Below are 16,040 nucleotides of genomic sequence, written 5' to 3'. Positions count from 1 at the left end.
GGCAGGAATGAACAGTCATCAACGTTATACTATGAAGACATCATTCATTACCAGTTAATATGTGCTGACCTTGGCCACCTTACAGATACAGTACTTAAAACTCCTCCTATGCTGTCTTTATTTTAAAATGTTGCTTCCAGCTTAATTTAAAAGAAATTCAATTCAACTGAAACAGCACTGGATTGGACAGCCTATTGGAAAAGAATTAATGGATGATGGTGTTCTACTGAGAGAAAACCGAAAAAAAACCTGTGCAAGTCTATAAACTTAAGAAACATGCTTGCTTTTAAATTAACTTATTTTATTTTAAAAAGTGTATTTGAAAATACTGACATTTAAAATTATTTAGGGAGAGCAGAATTATTAACAGAAGTCTTTTTTCTTTGTTTTAAAGTATTCATATAAATCAACAGGTTATTTATTGGGTAACCATGGGAGAGATACTGTTAAGGATACAAAGATAAATAAAATCTGGGTTACTGCCTGCACTTTACAGTGTATTAAAAAGAAATAGGTAATGATGATACAATTCATTCAAAATCTGTTCAGCAGCATGTATTGAGCATCTATTTGTTAGGTGTATTTCTCGGGGCTAGGCATAGCAAGACCCGTAAGATTACAGTTCCTAGTCTCAATAAATTCACACCGATTGGCGTGACAAACCTAGAAACAAATGCCGTAGAAGTCAACAGGTTTAAATATACAAATTGGTTATAGGCTTAGTGGGGAAACACAGGAAATATGCACAGCATTTCTAAAGGCCATCAGGGAGCAATTCACAAAAATAAAAGCATGAGGTACAAAGTGCTACAAAGTCACAGAGAAAGAAAAAAGCACAAAGTAGAAGACTCAAAACTCTACTAAGAAGAGAACATTTTATAATATATACATATATCAAATCATCACAGTACAACTTCAACTTACACAATGTTAGATGCCAATTATATTTCATTAAAGTGGGGGGGGATTTTAATTAAAAAAAAACAGAAGAAGAAGAAGAACGTCTCCATAAGCCTTGAGGGATACTTACGAAAGGAGCTCACGTACCTGTTTGTCTGTCTGCAAAGGTGTAAGCAGGAGGTGGCTTTGGAAACAGTCCTGGGTTGAAATCCTAGTGCTACGATTTAATAGCTGTATAACTCTATTTTTTAATTAACTTCCTGGAAACTCAGTTTTCTAATCTTTACAAGAGGGATAGTAATACCTACTTTGCAGGGTTGTTGTGAAGGTCAGATGAGATAAAGTATTTAATGTGTCCCGCTTTGGAGAGATGCATTAAAAAGCAGTCATTGCTAATAGAGCATGAGAGAAAGGGCACCCACACAAGAAGACCATAGAAAAGGAAGTGATGGGGGAGGGTTGCTTTCTAAGTAAAAGTTGAATCATGAGCAAGGATACACAGGTAGAAAAATGAGGAACATGTTTGTGAAACATGGCGAATTTGAAGGAAAACAGGGAAACAAAAAGTTTAAAAGATTAGATATGGCCACAAGGCATACGATCTTACATGCCCTAAATTCTAGAAATATAACTGTTATTTAGACACCTCTTAACCTTTTACTCTTTTTATATGATCGATTATTATAAAAGAGCTCAGTTTTAAATTAAGGCCAAACAACTTTTGTCTCCTTCAAAGAGAATAACAATGTGAGGAGAAGTCAATACAATTTCAAAATCCCTATGTGTACTGTCAAAAGGTTCCTTAAAGGCATACACTAGCAGAATGGCAACCATCAACGTTCCATCAGTAATAAGTTAAACGAACCAAGGCAAAGCCAGTCCCTACACTGCAATGAGACAACTTCTCCGGGAACCCAGATCAGACAAACCTGAAAGTCTGTATGCCGGAGGAAAGTAAGTTCCATTCTTGGCTTTTTTCGTGTAATTCACTCTTTCCCCAAAAGGCAAGGCCTAATTTCCACTCCCACCCCATCCTGTCTCTACTTATGCCCTATCAAACGTGTTTTCTTCCCAAATTGTCCTTCTACAATTCGATTCAGTTTGTAAATAAACTTCCCTAAATCTCGAACCTTCAACTCCTTACCCTATCTGAAACCTGGCTCCCCAAAAACACAGGTGGAGGCTATACCTCCCCTGCATTCCACCACCCATATCCATGAAGCTGGGGGATGGGGGTGATAGGTTACATTATCCTGATTCCTTAGTGCCATTTCCAAATCACTGCTCTTCCAAACTTATTAAATAAAATCTCGTCTCCTTTGAAATTTGCACCATTCAGTTTTACCAAGTCCTATCTCACCTAGCTATTATGTGTCTCCAAATCTTGCCCTCAATCTCCACTTGCCCCCAGATTTTATTCTCTCACCCAACTCTTATCTTCCTCCATGGAGATTTTAACCTCTAGTCTTTCCCTTCTCCAAAGACCCATTTGATCCAACTCCATTTCAACTGCCCTTGCTGTTGCCCATAGCCTGAACCCAAAACTGTGTCATCTCTGCAATGGTAAATTTTATATTCTAGTTTTAGGTCATAACCTACCACGTTCCATCTCTCTGGAGTCGTAACCTCAAAGAGACCTCAAAGAGATCTCCAGCCACCCAATGATCAAATTATATTCCTTAAAACGTATCAGTTCCACCTATCTTCTCTCTCTTCTAAGGTGACCATGACACTTATCATCCAGAACTAGGATACTTTTAAGTATGAAAGGGATGCTATTCTTTCTTATGCCAGGAAAACAGACATAGCCTAGACTCCCCAGGCAACCTGGGGCTCCACTTCTTTCCCCAGACTTACTGAATCAACTGACTTCCCTTGACTTTCTGTCTTTCTACACGTGTACTAACAACCTCCAACTATGATCCAATCCTTGTTCATTCTTCCTGGCCATGTTTTTAAAAGCTTAGCTAACTCTTACTAGTATTTCTTACTAGTATTTCTTACTAGTATTTCAAAATTGTGCTCAGATCACCTCCTCTAGGCAGCCTCCTCTACCTCTGCAATCTGTCGTCATAGCTCTCGGTAACGACAGTGTCCTTTTCAAGATTATATCCTCATGTTTCTCACACATCAGGCATGTGGGTATACACCCATAGATGTACTCAATAAATCTTAAAGTTCTGACCTAATTATCCTTTACGTGTTTATTCTAAAATGCATTATATGAAAAATGATTACTTGTTTAATTTCATATAGATTAAGCAAGTCCAAAAGAAGTACTTCTAAATTAACAAATAGTATTTACAGCAATAAAAACTAGCAGGTGTTTTCCTTAACATGAGTTTTTTAAATTTTATCTCCTCATACATTTGATTGCTCTGCTTTCTGACTGTTTCTCTCTGCTAGTTCTGTCGTCTAACAAATTTTGGAATTACAAGGAAAGTAAGTAGAAATCAAGAGATAAGCAGGAAAAGCAAATTTTGAAACATGTATATCAAATGATCGTATTTTGAAAATTATACAAACATGAACATGTGTGTTCTTGAATATATATATGTATAAATATAATTTATGTGTATATATATATATATATATATATATATTTATATTTTTAAGCCCAAATTGATACACATCAAACTTTTATCATTAACTTCCTCTAAAGAGTAAAACTTGGAATAATGGGGGAAAAAACGCCACTTTCTACTTTATGTACCTCTAGTTTGCATTTTTATCATAAGCATGTATTCATTTTATAATGTAAAAAAGATATAAGAGAAAAATATCCAGAGTTTTTTTAAGATTGAGGATTAAGAAGATAAAAATCAAATTTCACAGATAGAATGTTTATATTAAAAATTATCTCTCCTTCAAATGCATTTGAATTATTTTTATTTAGAAAATGACAAAGGTATTTACATCATGATAGTTACTTCTGTGTAAAATATTCCAATGTATTTCCACTCATTAGAATGCTTCTGGTTTCCACTGAACAATTTCATCCCTGTTCTACATCCCAGGCTCCTGAACTAATTGTAGTTCTGACTAAGCACCTCAACAATGAATTGGTCTAACCACAGGTCCAACCATTACTGTGGTTACCCAGCAAAGGAATCTTTGGTTTTTTGCTCTATGTCTTAGAAAAAAGCTTTCATTCATTCATTTGTTGATTCATCCAGAAAGTATTTATTAAATGTCTATAACAAGCCTGGCCCTGAATGAAGTCTTGAGTACACAGAGATAAAAAATACTGGTTGCAACTTCAGGGAGCTAATTAGAGGAGAAGCTATTCTAACACCTATAACAATAATTGCTACAAAAAATCCCTGTACAAAGTTAGTACAAGCACAGAAGTATCATCTAAACCTGGCTGGAGCAAAAGGAAAGAAACACTTCATGGATGTCCCTACACCATCCAGTCACTTCTTCACTAACACTTTCTTCCTTTCCTCTAAACCAAAATATGACTCTCCCCACTTAAAAACACTGCTGGCTCTCTGAAAACATAAACAAAATCAACAGACCTTAATTTAAGCTAGACTCACCAAGAAAAAGAGAAGACTCAAATAAATAAAATCAGAAAGAGGAGTTACAACGGATACCACAGAAATTCAAAAGATCTTAAGAGACTACTATGAACAATTATACAACAAATAATTGCACAACCTATAAGAAATGGATAAATTCCTAGAAACACCCAAATTTCCAAGATTGAACCATGACAAAATAGAAAATCTGAATAGACCTACTACTAGTACGGAGATTGAATCAGTAATTTTAAAAAAATAAAATAAAATAAAATAACTACCTCCCAGCAAATAAAAGCCCAGAACCAAATGACTTCACTGGTGAAGTCTACCAAACACTAAATGAAGATTTAATATTTGTCTTTCTCAAACTCTTCCAAAAAACCGAATAAGAGGGAACACTTCCAAACTCATTCTATAAGTTCAGCATTATCCTGATAACCAGACAAGAACACCACAAAACAAAACAAACAAAACATTACAAGCCAATACAACTGATGAACATAGATGCAAAATTCCTAAACAAAATATTAGCAAGAAAAATGCAACAATGCATTTTAGGGATCATACACTATGATCAAGTGGGATTTATTCCAGGGATGTAAGGATGGTTTAACATCTGCAACTCAATCGACATAATACACCAATTAACAAAATGAAGGACAAAAATCATATGATCATCTCAATAGATGCAGAAAAAGCATTGGACAATATCTATTTATGATAAAAACTCTCAAAAAGTAAATATAGAGGGAATGTACTTCAACATAATAAAGGCAAACCCAAATGACAAAACCCACAGCTAACAAAATACTCAACCATGAAAAGCTGAAAGCTTTTTCTCTAAGATCAAGAACAAGACAAGGATGCCTACTCTTGGGTTACTCTTGTCACGGTTACTCATCATAGAATTGGAAGTCCTGGTCAGAGCAAACTGTCAAGAAAAAGAAATAAAAACCATCCAAATTGTAAAGGAAGAACTAAACCTGTCACTTTTTGCAGATGACCTGATACTGTATATAGAAAACCCTAAAGACTCCACCAAAAAAATGTTAGCACTAACAAATGAATTCAGTAAAGTTTCAGGATACAAAAATCAATATACAGAAAACCGTGGCATTTCTATACACTAATAACAAACTATCAGGGAGAGAAATTAAGAAAACGATTCCACTTACAATTGCATCAAACAGAATAAAATACCTAGGAATTAATTTACCCCGGGAGGTAAAAGACCTGTACACCGAAAACTATAAGATATTAATGAAAGAAATTTAAAAAGACGCAAATAAATAGAAAGATATTCCATTCTCAAAGATTAGAAAAATTAATATTGTTAAAATGGCTATACTACCCAAAGCAATCTACAGATTCAATGCAATCACCATCAAAAATCCAATGGTATTTTTCACAGAAATAGAACAAATAATTCAAAAATTTGATTGGAACCACAAAAGACCCCAAATAGCCAACCCAATCTTGAGAAAGAAGAACAAAGCTAGAGGTATCACACTCCCTGATTTCAAACTATATTACAAAGCTAAAGTAATCAAACAGTATGATATTGGCACAAAAACAAAAACAGAGCTCAATGGAACAGAATAGAGCCCTGAAAAAAATCCACATATATCCTACAAGTAATTTACAACAAAGGAGCCAAGATCACACAATGGGGAAAGACCAGTTTCTTCAATAAATGGTACTGAAAAAACTGGACAGCAACAAACAAGAGTGAAACTGCACCGCTATCTCACGCCATACACAGAAATTAACTCAAAATGGATTAAAAACTTGAATGTAAAACCTGAAACCATACAATTCCTGGAAGAAAACATAGGCAGTAAGCTCCTTAGCACTGGTCTTAGCGATGTTTTTTTAGGATATGGCTCCAAAGGCAAGGGGAACAGAAGCAAAAATAAACACATGGGACTACGGCAAAATAAAAGGCTTCTGTACAGTGAAGGAAAACATCAACAAAACGAAAAGGTAACCGACTGAATGGCAGAAGATACTTGCAAATCATATATCCAACAAGGGGTTAATGTCCAATATATACAAAGAACTCACATAAATCAAGAGCAAAAATACAAAGAACCTGAGTAAAAAATAGGTAGATAATATGAACAGACACTTTGTCCAAAAAAGACACACAGATGGTCAATAGGCACATGAAAAGATGTTCAACATCATTAATTATCTGGGAAATGCAAATCAAAATCACCATGAGCTATCACCTCACACCTGTTCAAATGGTTATTATCAAAAAGACAAGAAATAACAACTGTTGGCGAGGATGTAGAAAAAAGGAATGTTTGCACACTGTTGGTAGGAATATAAACTGGTGCAGCCACTATGGAAAACAGTATGGAGATTCCTCAAAAAATTAAGAGTGCAAATACTACATAACCCAGCTACTCCACTTATGGGTGTTTATCCAAAGAATACGAAAACACTAATTTGAAAAGACATATGCACTTCTATGTTCATTGCAGCAATATTTACAACAGCCAAAATATGTATGTGTGTGTGTATATACGTATGTGTGTGTATAAATATATATAAAATGGAATTATTACTCGGCCATAGAAAAGAATGAAATTTTCAGTAAGAAGAAGAAAGACAAATAAAGACCAGATGATTTCACTAAAAAAATATTTTTTAAGTCACATACAAAACAAAAACAAACATGGATACAGAGAACTAGAGTGGAAGGAGGATGGGGGAAGGGCAAAATGGGTGAAATGGATCAACTGTATGGTGATGGATTGAACAAGACTTACAGTGGTGAACACTACATAGTGTACACAAATATCAAATTAGAATGTATACCTGATATATAATATTGTATACAAATTTTAACACAATTGAAAAATGATGAAATGATATACTTTCTAAACAGCTTGGAAAAAACAACTTTATCTCTGGCAACCTCAGAGAATTTGAAGGAAAAAGCAAATTGCCAATAAATTTTGGATGAATAATATTAGAAGAAACTATGCAATTCCCTCAGAGATATTAAGTATACAGAAACTGTATTCCTTAAAAGATAATCCTGAGAAACAAGAAGAGAAACTGCTCAAGATTAAAAGAGAATAAAGAAACATAAGAATAAAATGTAACATATGAAATTTAATTGAACCCTGTATCCAAAAAACTAAAAACAAAACAAAAATTTATTTAGGGACAATTGGGGAGATCTAAATAAGCACGATTATATTAAACATATTATTAAACTAATGTTAATTTTCTTATATGTGATAGTGATATTATAATCATGCAAAAAATTATCCATATTATTAGGATATGCATGCTTAAAAAATTATATCATCGGGATCTCTTTAATGTAGTTTCAAATGACTTTAAAAATACATATATATATATGTGTGTATATATATATATATATATATATATATTTATATAAAAAATATATTTCTCTCCAAATAGAGAAAATGGGGGAAAATATTAACAGTGACTGAATACAGATGAAAGGTAATATGTGTGTTTACTGTCCTACGTTTTCAACTTTTGTATAGCATTGAACATTTTCAAAATAAAGTATTGAAGGGGTGGGAAGATAGAAAGCATGAGAGGAGGCCGGTGTCAGACAAATGCAGCACTAGTCTCAGCAAACGAGAAAACCAGCTGCGGGATCTTAGCCAGGTCACAGAACCTCTCTATGTCTCAGCTGAAAGAGAAAGAAGTGAATGATATCTAAGGTCCTTCTCCTACTACTTCTTCTCAGCTCGAAACCTCAAAAGATAACCATATGCGAAGTAGGAATACTCATTAGATTATTGTAGAAATAAAATATTTAAAACAGCTAGCCAAGGGCCCGTCACATAGAACAAAAACGATAAATATTAACTCCTCTCTTCTGAGAAAACATCTTTAAAATTCTTCAGTGAAGAAAAAACAAAGGAAGCATGGTGGTGTGAGAGGTCCCCCGGGTCTCTCCCTCTGAAGTTAAAACATGTTGAACAGCTATAATTCAACAAAGGATTCCCTGCTCAACACTCAAACATGTCTGATTGATCCTCGCATTGAAACATCTGAAGGTGGAGAATCAGGTCCCACAGGGGAGGAGGGAAGAGAGAAAAGCAGACGGGTGGTACAGATGCAGACCAGAGCTCAATGAGGGTCTCAGGAGAGGGGAGCAATCAGGTTCTGTGTGCACACTCTGCAGCCCTGAGTTGCAGAGAGATGGAGTGAGCATTCCTGCTTGAGTAGTCAGCATGTACTGGGGTTAGGCCCAGTGACCGGGGCAGGGATGGAGCACAGAGGTGCTCTGTGGAGGCTGTGATCTGGAGGCCACCATTGCCAGGCATAAAAACAAAACCACCGAGTCTGGTTGCCTCCCCTCACTCTCTCAGAGTTAGCAGTGGGCCTCAGAGGAGGCCGTATTAGTGGATGTCAGGTTTCAGAGCATCCTGTCTGCAGCCCTGAGAACTGGAGAGCAGAAGCATTTCTCCCTGAGCAGCAGACGCACATGGCTTCTGATCCCAGTGACCAGAGTGGAGATTCAAAGGTGAGGCAACTGAGGTCTGGCAGTTACCATTACTGGGAGGAGAACAAAGCCACAAACCCAGGAGCCAACTGTCCCACCCACTCCTCCCCCACCCATCCCTGCTGATCCAAGTGAGGGCACCTGGGATACCTCAGGCAGTCCAGCACTGCCAGCAGTGTCTGGTGGCAGGGGGCAGCTCTGATATTTCATGGTCTCAGGGCCCCATCACCCAGCACATTCCTCCATGGGGGTAGCAGCCTAAGACCAAGGCAACCTCATCACAGAGGAGACGCCCACCTCCCTAGGGAATACAGGGCATTTTCCATTGCCCCACAGAGATCTGAGAAGCTAGAGCAGTACAAGAGAAAATAAAAAAACCTGTGCATCAGTGCCACTTACTGGAAAGACTCTTCTTATCAACCTACTGAATAGAGAAGTGTCACTCTTAAAAAGCAGATTTCCATACTCATAAAAGCCTACCTAGGCAGAGAAATAATCTGTCAAATACCGTAAATAACCAAGGTAACAAGGCAGCTCAAAAAGAAAATGAAAAATCTCCAAAAATAAACTTGAAGACATGGAAATATGTGATTGACAGAGAATTCAAGATCACAGTTCTGAAAAAACTCAACAAGATATAAGAAAACTCAGATAGGCAGTTTGATGAAATCAGAAATAAAATCAACGAACAAAAAGAATACTTTACCAAAGAAGTTGAAACTTTATAAAAGAACCAAATAGAAATTCTGGAGCTGAAGAACTCAATAAGAAAGATAAAGAATGAACTAGTGAGCTTAGGAAATAGAGCTGACCACGTGGAAGAACGAATTAATGATATCAAAGATAGAAATCTAGAACTGACAGATGGAAGGAGACACTTAAGAAAAAACAAGAAAGAAAGAAGGAAAGAAGGAAAGAAGGAAAGAAGGAAAGAAGGAAAGAAGGAAAGAAGGAAAGAAGGAAAGAAGGAAAGAAGGAAAGAAGGAAAGAAGGAAAGAAGGAAAGAAGTAAGAAGGAAAGACGGAAAGAGGAAAGAAGTAAAGAAGGGAAAGAGAAGTAGGAAGAGGAAAGAAGTGAAGAAGGAAGAAGGAAAAGAAGGAAAGAAGGAAGAAGGAAGAAGGAAGAAGGAAAGAAGGAAAGAAGGAAAGAAGGAAAGAAAGGAAAGAAGGAAAGAAGAGAAGAAAGAAAGAAGAAATAAAATAAAGAACGAAAGAAAGAAAGAAAGAAAGAAAGAAAGAAAGAAAGAAAGAAGAAAGAAAGAAAGAAAGAAAGAAAGAAAGAAATAAAGAAAGAAAGAAATAAAGAATAAATAAAGAAAGAAAGAAGAGAAATAAAGAAAGAAAGAAAGAAGAAAGAAAGAAAGAAGAAAGAAAGAAGAAGAAAGAAAGAAGACAGAAGAAAGAAGAAAGAAAGAAAGAAAGAAAGAAAGAAAGAAGAAGAAAGAAAGAAGGGAAGGAAAGAAGGAAGGGAGGGAAGGAGGGAGACCAGGAGGGAGGGAGGCAGGGAGGGAGGAAGGAAGGACTCTATGAGAATTGACTCCATCAGAAAAAGTAATATATGATTAATGGGCATACCAGAAGAAGAAGAGAGGGAGAAGGGAACTGAGAGCCTATTCAAACAAATACTCAATGAGAACTTCCCAAACCTATGGAAAGACCTGGATCCTCGAATCCAAGAAGCAAACAGAAGATCTAATTATCACAATCAAAAAAGGTCTTCTCCAAGGCAAATTACATTAAAACTATCAAAAATTAACAATAAAGAAAGAATTCTCAAGGCAGTCAGGAAAAGGAAGACAGTAACCCAAAAAGGAAATCCCATTGGATTATGATTGGATTTTTAAGCAGAAAGCCTACAAGCTAGGAGAGAGTGGTATCAAATTTTCAAACTACGGGAAAAGAGAAATTACCAGACAAGAATGATCTGAAGGAGAAATAAAGACTTTTAAGACATACAGAAGCTGAGGGAATTTACCACCACAAGAGATGCATTACAGGAAATACTGAAGGTGGGGGAGGTATTATACATTAAACAAAAAGACAAAAGTCATCTTTTAAAACTATGAGAAAGCTGACTAACACAAACAGAGGGAGTAAATTACCCCTTATTCAGAACAGGGTATTATATACTTAAATATAACATAAAAGTTAAAAGGCATAAAAAACATTAAAAAAAGAGATACTGCAATTTTGAAATGACCTCACTGCATAAATAGGGATAATTTGTGACAACAGAAACATAAAACGATAGAGGATAAAAGTCTGAATTTGCAAAGGGGAATGAGTATAAGACGCTTTCAGAAGAAAACGGACTACTTATATATGAAGTTTTCTTTCGCATAAACCTAATGGTAACCACATCAAAAAATATCTACATCTGAGACACATAACATAAAAAAAGAGAAAACAGAAGAAAAAAGAATAACACCAAACTAAAATAAAAGGCAGAAACACAAGGAAAAAGAAACAATAGAGATACAGATCTACCAGAAAATAAAAGATGATATGGCTATAGGAAATCCTCATACATCCTTAATCACCCTAAATGTAAGTGGACTGAACTCACCAGTAAAAAGGCAGAGAGCAGCAGACTGGATCAAGAAACAAACCCAACCAACAAACAAGTCTTGGCGAGAATGTGGAGAAAAGATAACCCTCGTGCACTGTTGGTGGGATTATAAATTGGTGCAGCCACTATGGAGAACAATTTAAAGGTTCTTCAAAAAAATTAAAGCTAGAACAACCTTACAACCCAGCAATTCCACTTCTGCGTATTTATCCAAAGAAATCCAAAATACTAATTCAAAAACATATATGCTGCTCTATGTTCATTACAGTATTATTTACAACAGCCATGATATGGAAGCAACCTAAATACCCATCAACTGATGGCTGGATAAAGCAGATGTGGTAACTGTATACAATGGAATATTACTTGGCCATGAAAAAAATGAATCTTACCATTTCCAACAACATGAATGGACCTAGAAGGTATTATGCTAAGTGAAAAAGGTCAGACAGAGAAAAACAAGTACCATATGACCTCACTTATATGTAGAAGCCAAAGAACAAAATAAATGAACAAACAAAACAGAAATAGACTCATAGATACAGAGAATAAACTGATGGTTGCCAGATGAAAGCAGGATTGGGGGACTGGGTGAAAAAGGTGAAAGGTTTAAAAAAGTACAAATTGGTAGTTACAAAACAGTCACAGGGATGTAAAGTACAGCATAGGAATATAGTCAGTAACACGTAATAACTATGTATGGTGCCAGGTAGGTACTAGACTAATCAAAGGATCACTACATAAATCATATAAATGTCTAACCACTATGCCTATACACCTGAAACGAACAGAAAATAATACTGAAAGTCAACTGTAATTGGAAAAAATATATATTCAAAAATATATGCAGACTTACTAATTTCTTAAAAGAATATGGTGAAGGGGAAAAAAACAAAAAAACCATATGCTGCCTTCCGGAGACATGTCTCAGCTGCAATGACAAATATAGACTCAAAGTAAAAGGGTGGAAAATGGTACTCCAAACAAAAGGCATCAAAAGAAAAACAGGTTTGGCTGTACTTATAATTGACAAAATAGATTTCAAGATAAAAAAGTAACAAGAGACAAAGACAAACATTTTATAATGAGAATATTTTATAAAGGGAACAATACATCAAGAAGACATAACACATCTAAATATAGTATATACATCCAATCACGGAGCACCAAAATATATATAACGATTAATAATAGAACTAAAGGGAAAAACTGAAAAAAACACCATTATAGTAGGGGACTTAAATATCTCATTGACAGCTGTGGATAGATCATCTAAATAGAAAATCAATAAGGAAATATCGGCCTTAATGTTAGACTAAGTAGACATAATCGACACTTACAGAGCCTTTCATCCCAGAACACCAGATTATACATTATTCTATAGTGCACAGGGAACATTGTCAAATATAGACCATATGTTGGGACAGAAAACCTCAGCAAATTTAATAAGATTAAAATCATATCAAGCATATTGTCCAACCACAATGCTCTGAAATTGCAAGTCAACTACAAAAAGAAAGTGGGAACAAACACAAATATATAGAGATTAAACAAGTTACTAAAGAACAACTAGGTCAAAGAAGAAATAAAAGGAAAAATCAAAAGATACATAGAAACAAATAAGAATGAAAATACAACATATCAAAACTTTTGGGATGCAACAAAGCAATAATAAGAGGAAAGTTGATATCATTACAAGTCTGTCTCAAGAAACAAGAAAAACCCCAAATAAACAACATAACATTACATATTAAAGAACTAGAAACAGAAAAACAAATGAAACCCAAAGTCAGCAGAAGAAAGACAATAATAAAAAGTGGAGCAGAATTAAGTGAAATGAAGAAAAGACAATAGAAAAAAATGAATGCAACAAAAAGCCAGTTCTTTGAAAAGATTAATAAAATTGGCAAACCATGGCTAGACTCACTAAGGAAAACAGGAAAAAAATTCAAATAAAATCAGAAATAAAAGAGAAGTTACAATGGACACCACAGAAAAACAAAGGATTGTACAATAATACTATGAAAGACTATATCCTACCAAATTCAATAACCTAGAAAAAAAATGGACAAGTTCTTAGAAATATATACCCTTCCTTGACTGAATCATGAAGAACTGAAAAATCTAAATAGACCAATCAATAGTAAGGAAATTGAAACAATCATCAGAGATCTCCCAAAAAGTAAAAGTCCAGGACCCAATCGCTTCACTAATGAATTCTACCAAACATTTCAAGATGATTTAATACCTATACTTCTCAAACTCTTCCAAAAAGCTGAACAAGAGGCAATATTTCCTAACTCATTTTATGAGGCCAACATTACCCTGATACCAAAACCTGGCAAGGATAACACCAAAAAAAGGAAACTATAGACCAATATCTCTGATGAATACATTTGCAAAAATCCAAAACAAAATATTGGCAAATTGAATACAACAATGCATTGAAAACATAATACATCACGATCAAGTGGGGTTCATTTCAAGGGTGCAAATGATGGTTTGATATATGCAAATCAATCAATGTGATACACCACATTAACAAAATAAAGTATAAAAACCTTATGATCATATCAATAGATGCAGAAAAAGCATTTAACAAGATCCACTACCCGCTCTTGAAATAACTCCTTCTCATAGACAGGTCTCAGCTTAAATATCAACTCCTTAGAGGAGCCTTTTGTGACCACCCTATCTCAAATAGCTCCCTATCTCCAAATTATTTGTTTTGCTTTACTTCAAAAAATGTACTACAATTCACAGTTATTTTGTCAGTTGATTTTTACACCTGTCTGCCACTACAATATAAGCTATAAGAATGGGATATCCAGCTTACTCATCATTATATCCCCAAAAGCAGCAAACTGTCTGATATTTAATAGAAGCCTATCAATGTGCATCACATAAATGAATGAAACAGTAAATGAATATATGACCATGTTAGACAATGGGACTAATAATGCTGTTAACAGAAATACAGAAACCAGAAGGAGGAATGAGTGTTTAAAAAGAAAAACAAGGGGTGGCTGGTTAGCTCAGTTGCTTAGAGCGTGGTGCTAATAACACCAAGGTTGCTGGTTCAATTTCTGCGTGGGCCACTATCACCTGTGCCTTCCTTAAAAAAAAAAAAGAAGAAGAAGAAGAAGAAAAAGAAGAAAAACAAGATATATTGAGTTTGGTGCCAGGTAGTTGAAAATATAGGACTGGTGGGCATGCGTGTTGGAAAAGACATACAGATTGGGATTCTGCTGATTATAAGTGTTAGTTGAAAAAAATAATAATTACGTCACAAATAAGATAGAATTCAGTAGATAAATGACAAGCAAAAACAATTAAGTAACTAATACAAAATGACGGTAGCCTGCCTAGGGAGGAGAATAATCTAACATAAACACTACCAAATCGAGATAAGTCAAAACTGTTTCTGTTTCAAAGTAAAAAAATAATATACTCTTTTTTTAGTAATTTACAAAGAAAAGTAAAGTAATCCTACCTTACTACTATTCATTGTTGGTCATATCTTAGCTAAAGTGGCAGGTCCATGTTGAAGGGTTACACATTAGGGATGAGGAAGACACTTGAGAAAACGTTCAGTGACGTCTCACAGGAATGATCATAGAAAACATGAGCTGCAAGAAGAAATTTCAGGAGTCAGAACAGGTACACTAGAGAGAAAAGTGAGCATGTATACGCAGAGTACCGTAGGCTGTCACTGGAAATCAACTGCGGGAGTCTCTCACGCTCACCATATTAAGAATAAGAATGCATGCTGAACTTGTTTATCCCCTGCGTCCTCTCTCCCATCTCTTTCCACAAGTTTCCCGATGTGTAACGTATCTTCCCTTCTTCCCTAACCCATTCCCTCAGTTTTGAATAGGTAATTCATGTCTTTCTCCATTTTCACAGCATAAAACTAATTTCAAGCTTGAAGCAAATCAATAGAAGCGAGTAACTACACTCATTAAAATATTACAATCTGAAGTAATTAACTATGTGAGAAAAACTTTGTCAAAGGTTGGGAAGATTTGGGAAGGATTCTCCCAGCACATACACAATTTCTCTGTCTAACACACTTTAGTATGTCAAAGCATGACTCTTTCATCAGCTATTCTCCCAGTCCTTGAAACCAGAATTTCTAAGATGTATCTCGGTCACTGGTTCTTTTTTATCACTGATGTCAATACATGCAGTTTACAGCGCTGTCACAGTTTCTCATCCTTTTTGCCTTATGACCTCGTATTTCTAATCCCAACTTCGTGGTTTATAATCAACTCTCCCCTTCTTTCAAGTTCCTCTTTTTTGTTTGCGTATTCCATTTCCTGTCATTTCCCCAACTTCCTTGACTTTCACAGGAATCATCAGAGGACATTTCATAGATGTTACCAATGAGATTACTCCTTTCCTCCTGGTCAGGAAACTGCCCAAACGCAGGCACATCTTCCAAGTCCCCTACTCGTATAAGCTCTTACCCGTTTCCAAAGGGCTCCTTCTTTGCCCCCCACACAAGCATTTTTTTCTCTTCTAGATTTGGCAATGTTTTTAAT

At 35.4% G+C, this 16,040-nt stretch overlaps 1 protein-coding gene across 6 annotated transcripts in view; it reads right to left on the bottom strand.

Moving 5' to 3' along the window:
• FER (FER tyrosine kinase) overlaps window positions 1–16,040 on the bottom strand; it is a 379,119-nt gene that overhangs the window by 346,904 nt on the left and 16,175 nt on the right. For 5 of the 6 annotated variants that reach the window (XM_033110846.1, XM_033110849.1, XM_033110851.1 and 2 more), the window contains exon 2: window positions 14,990–15,125. The exons of the other annotated variant lie outside the window; for it this stretch is intronic. The gene's annotated coding sequence lies outside the window, so the exon portion shown is untranslated. The remainder of the gene's footprint in view (window positions 1–14,989; window positions 15,126–16,040) is intronic. 6 annotated transcript variants of the gene reach the window in all.

The sequence above is a fragment of the Rhinolophus ferrumequinum genome, chromosome 7 (genome assembly GCF_004115265.2).
Source record: "Rhinolophus ferrumequinum isolate MPI-CBG mRhiFer1 chromosome 7, mRhiFer1_v1.p, whole genome shotgun sequence".
NCBI classification, from domain to species: domain Eukaryota; kingdom Metazoa; phylum Chordata; class Mammalia; order Chiroptera; family Rhinolophidae; genus Rhinolophus; species Rhinolophus ferrumequinum.
This window is presented reverse-complemented; position numbering and strand designations above follow the sequence as displayed.